The sequence below is a fragment of the Cebus imitator genome, unplaced genomic scaffold (assembly GCF_001604975.1).
Source record: "Cebus imitator isolate Cc_AM_T3 unplaced genomic scaffold, Cebus_imitator-1.0 Scaffold177, whole genome shotgun sequence".
Classification (NCBI taxonomy): Eukaryota; Metazoa; Chordata; class Mammalia; order Primates; family Cebidae; genus Cebus; species Cebus imitator.
In genome coordinates this window covers 992,450-997,346 of record NW_016107492.1, presented here as the reverse complement: position 1 = coordinate 997,346, position 4,897 = coordinate 992,450, and the positions used below count along the sequence as shown (strand labels likewise).

General features: G+C 38.1%; 1 pseudogene across 1 annotated transcript; it reads right to left on the bottom strand.

Annotated features, from left to right (window-relative positions):
- Positions 1–1,678: 1,678 nt before the first annotated feature.
- On the bottom strand, positions 1,679–2,358 carry LOC108315658 (annotated as a pseudogene). Its single transcript, XR_001830032.2, has one exon. The product of XR_001830032.2 is annotated as a low molecular weight phosphotyrosine protein phosphatase-like (transcript).
- Positions 2,359–4,897: the final 2,539 nt, after the last annotated feature.

The following is a 4,897-nucleotide window of genomic DNA, read 5'->3' as shown; positions in this document are numbered from 1 at the left end:
GTGGTGGGCACCTGTGATCCCCAGCTGCTTGGGAGGTTGAGGCAGGAGAATCTCTTGAACCCAGGAGGTAGAAGTTGCAGAGAACTGAGATCACACCACTGCACTCCAGCCTAGGCAACAGAGGAAGACTGTCTTAATTTAAATAAAGAAAAATAAAGCAAGTGGAATTAATTTTCTGGGGGAAAGATGAATTAATTCTATATACTCTGAATTGATTTCGAGGGTGGGCACCCCAAATGAAGTTAACCTTATATGAGGGTTTGATTTTGGGTCTCCAGGAAGGAGTCATTAGGGTGTAAATGGTGTTCCCAAATAGTACAATGATGCTATATTCTACAGTTACAGATGATGTCACTTCAATTATAATTCTTTTCTATGAGAGAATGGCCAAATATTAAGCCTTATTGTATTTGGATACAAATGAGTTTATCAGATTCTTTTATTGAAATATTTGGTAAGAGGTTGAGGCAGAGGCTCATAATGAGGAAAGAGGAATGTTTTAGGTCATCTCTAAATGCAGAGAATCCATGAATACTCCTAGAATGGTGTTCATAATTGTATGAGTATATGCGTCATTTTCTGAAGAGATAATGTATAACTTTCATCAGCTTCCTGAAGGGGATAGATGATCAAAAAAGAAAGTTACTTATGGTGCTCTAATGGCATGGGACATCGCAGGGCAAAGGAGGAAGGGAAAAGGGAAAGAGAAAACAGAAAGGTTAACACATGAAAACTCCCCATTCTTTTGCTGCAGCTTAGTACTGATAATTCCTGCTTTTCTTTTCCCTTACTAGACCCATTTCAGGGTTTCTTGTGTTTCTAGAGCCAGCTTGCAAAGAGGCTGCAGAACCTATGGTGTTGAGAGTTATTTTATTTGCTGAAAATATTTTATTTTTATTTTTTTTCATATCTCTAGCTGTATTTTTGTAACCCCCGTTTATTTTAAAATATTCATATGATTTTGACATTATCTCAAAATACACAAAAATTACCTGTATCTGCCTATACATTTATTAAATGCTGATGAAGAATACTTAATAATCAATACTTATGAATGCCAAATAAAACTTTTCCCAACTCTTAAAATTATCTTTAAAAATAAGCCCATTTATATTGGACATTTGGGTTACATGTGCATACAAAAGTCATACTCCTCAACTGACTACAGATAGACTAGCATACAAGTGTCCTTTCTGGAGGAATTCAGTTTCAGAGGCAAAGTGGTTCAGATGGGAGCAAATGAGCTGACCTCCTCATAAAGTAAACTCGACAAAATAGAGAAGTATTAAAGGTGCTAATGACTGATTCCATAAATCTTTCTGTCTTCTCTATCTTTTCAATATACAAGTATGCACTATGGGTGTGTATAAATTAAAATACTTCTAATCTATACTGTGAGCTCCTACAGAGGGGCTACTGTGAATCCATAAAAGGCCCTGGGGAAGGGAGAGGTAGCGCAGGGGAGCAGAGGGCACCTGCCCTCCATCAGGCCATCCACACACACTAATGAAGAGGTAGACTCAATGATCTAGGTCTCAATGGGCTTAGATGTTGACCTGGGCCTTCAAGTGAGGTTTTCCTTCATTATATTTTATGTTGTTTGTTCAACTATTTTTGTAATTGGGGCAAAGTGAGATGTTCAACTAGTCTAAGAATGCTTAATATACCCCATAAACTGTCTGAATCAAAGGTTTTTATTTATTCTTCTGCCAAACACAACTGACTTCCATCTACAATTATTTTTTAAGGTAAGAAACAGTAAGTCAACTGAACAAAGAGCTGGGGCTTTGGGCTCTGGAACATTATTACACACTGACTGAGAAACACAGGGGCTCAGGGTGGGTTCTAGTCAGGCTGGCCGCAGCAGGGCACGAAACTGCCTCAGTGGGCCTTCTCCAAGAACGCTCTGCAGCACCTGACACACTGCTGGTACACCGTCTCAAAGTCAGAGACATTCCTATAATAGGGATCTTCGATAATAAGTTGTTTTTGTGGATCATCACTCCAAAGTAGTTCAATTTTAGCTTTGCAGGTTTTAACTTGATTACTTTTTCTATTCAAATCTCTTAGATTGCTTTCATCCGTACATAGTATATAATCAAATGTGGCAAAATCTTCTTTGATAATCTGTCTTGCTTTATGGGCGGTATGAATGCCATGATTTCTTAGGCAGCTCACAGCTCTTGGGTCTAGGGACTGGCCCAGGTTTCAGTCAGAAACAGCACGACTGTCAATGACCCAATTCTCTGAGATGTTTTGATCAGTTACAAGTTTCCTGAAAACTGCTTCTGTAATGGGTGATCAACAAATGTTACCCAGACACACAAACAGCACAGACTTGGTAACCAGCTCCGCCATCTTCCCCTCTTTTATTTTTTGGGATGGAGTTTCGCCCTTGTTGCCCAGGCTGGAGTGCAATGGCGCAATCATGGCTCACTGCAACCTCTGCCTCTCCGGTTCATGCAATTCTTCTGCCTCAGCCTCAGATTACAGGCACCCGCCACCATGCCTGGCTAATTTTTTTTTTTTTTTGTATTTTTAGTAGAGATGGGTTTTTGCCATGTTGGCCAGGCTGGTCTCGAACTCCTGACCTCAGGTGATCCACCCACCTCAGCCTTCCAAAGTGTTGGAATTACAGGCATGAACCACCGCACCTAGCCCTCTTTCTTTTTATTTTTTAAAAAAAGAATAAGATGGGGTCTCACCATGTTGCCCACACTGGTCTTGAACTCCTGGGCTCAAGTGATCTGCTTACCTTGGCCTCCCAAAGTGCTGGGATTATAGGCATAAGCCACTGTGCCTGACCTGAAGATATATTCTTTGAAATATTTTATTTCAGTGTTTTATAGAATATTTCATCTATGTTTCTTAGAGGATTTTTCTGAATATGACAAATACTGGTATCTTCACAAAGTGAATACTAAAATAACTCAATAAGTAATATCACTAGGACTCTCTTTTCAAAGACTAGTTGAGACATAAAAAAAGGTAGCTTCTAATTAGCAGCAATTATTTTTTATTCATTGGAATTATCAAGAGTTGCCCACTTGATGTATAATTGAAATGTTTCTATAGTTAAATTTGATGTCAACCCTGTACACTATAAGACATCCTTCTTAGTGCATTTTAGATTCTGTACAGCCAAGTTCACTGGATGCTTCAGAGGCTGACTTGGGATCAGAGTCTATCCCCTAAGCAATTTTTTAAGATAACTGATTTTCTACTTCTGTACAGATTAAAATGAATAGGTTTCATTTTGTTTTATAATATGTTGAAGCTTTATAGAAATATTTTAATGTCAAGATTTCCTTTTTTTTTGGAGGTTGCCTGTGGGTACTTTTTTTTTTTTTCCATTTATTTATTTTATTGCATTAGGATTTGGGGTACCAAAATTCCATTTGACCCAGCAATCCCATTACTGGGTAAGGATTATAAATTGTTCTACTATAAGGACACGTGCACACGAATGTTCATTGCAGCAGGGGGAGGGAGGCGCGAGGGGTGGGGCAGGGGAGGGCCGCAAAGAAAGAAAGAGAAAGAGAAACGGGGAGAGAGAACAGGAGTGTTGCTCTATTTCCCAGGCTGGAATGCAATTTAAAAATAGGTATTAAAAACCTCTTTTATGCCAATAATTGTACTTAACAGCAGAGACAGGAAGGAATAAGGGAAGAAAATAACAACAAACAGCCAACCAATATTTCATTTAAATCTGTGAAATGCTATGCAAATACTGAAGAGTGATTTACTTCTATTTATGTGGTCACTTTCAAAATAGGTGTAATGTGATACTGAAAAAAATGTATGTTCTGTAGACCTGGGGTGAAGAATTCTATAAATATTCACTGAGTTTACTTGTTCCAGGTCTGAGTTCAAATCATAGATGACACTGTTAATTTTCTATCTCATTGATCCGTCGAATATTAACAATGTGGTGTCAAAGCCTCCCGCTATTATTGTGCGGGAGTCCAAGTCTCTTTATAAGTCATTAAGAACTTGTCTTATGTATCTGGGTGTTCCTATATTGGGAGCATATATATTTATGATCATTGACTCCTGTTGTTGCATTGACCCTTTTACCATTATGTAATGTCCTTCTTTGTTTCTTTTAGTCTTTGTTACTATCAAAGTCTATTTTGTCAGAGACAAAAGTTACAACTTCTGTTCCTTTTTTTTTCTCTCCATTTGATTGGTGAATCTTCTTCTAACCTTTTGTTTTGAGTCTTTGTGTGTCTTTGCTTATGAGATGGATCTGGTTACATCGTGCCTATGGGTTTTGACTTTTTATTCAATTTGCGTGTCTGTGTCTTTGATTAGGGTGTTTAATCCATTTAAATTTAGGATTAATATTGATATTTATGAGTTTAATATTGTCATTTATGCTAGCTGGCTATTTTGCACATTAGTTGATGTAGATTCTTCATTATGAAAATACTCTTTACCTTTTGGTAAGTTTTTGGGGTGACCGATATTGGTTGTTCCTTTCTGTGTGTAAAGGAACAACCAGTATCAGTCATCTTTCAGAAGCTCTTGTAAAGCAGGCCTGGTGGTGATGAAATCTCTGAGTGCTTGCTTGTTTGGGGAAAAATTTTATTTTTCCTTCATTTATGAAGCTTAGTTTGGCTGGATATGAGATTCTGGGTTGAAAATTATTTTGTTTGAGGATATTGAATATTGACCCGTACTCTCTTCTAGTTTGCAGGGTTTCTGCTGAGAGATCTGCTGTGAGTCTGATAGGCTTCCCTTTATGGGTAGCCTGACGTTTCTCTCTAGCTGCCCTTAGAATTTTCTCCTTTATTTCAACCCTGGTGAATCTAACGATTATGTGTCTTGGGGTTGCTCTACTTGAGGAATATCTTTGTGGTGTTCTCTGTATTACCTGGAGTTGAGTATTGTCCTG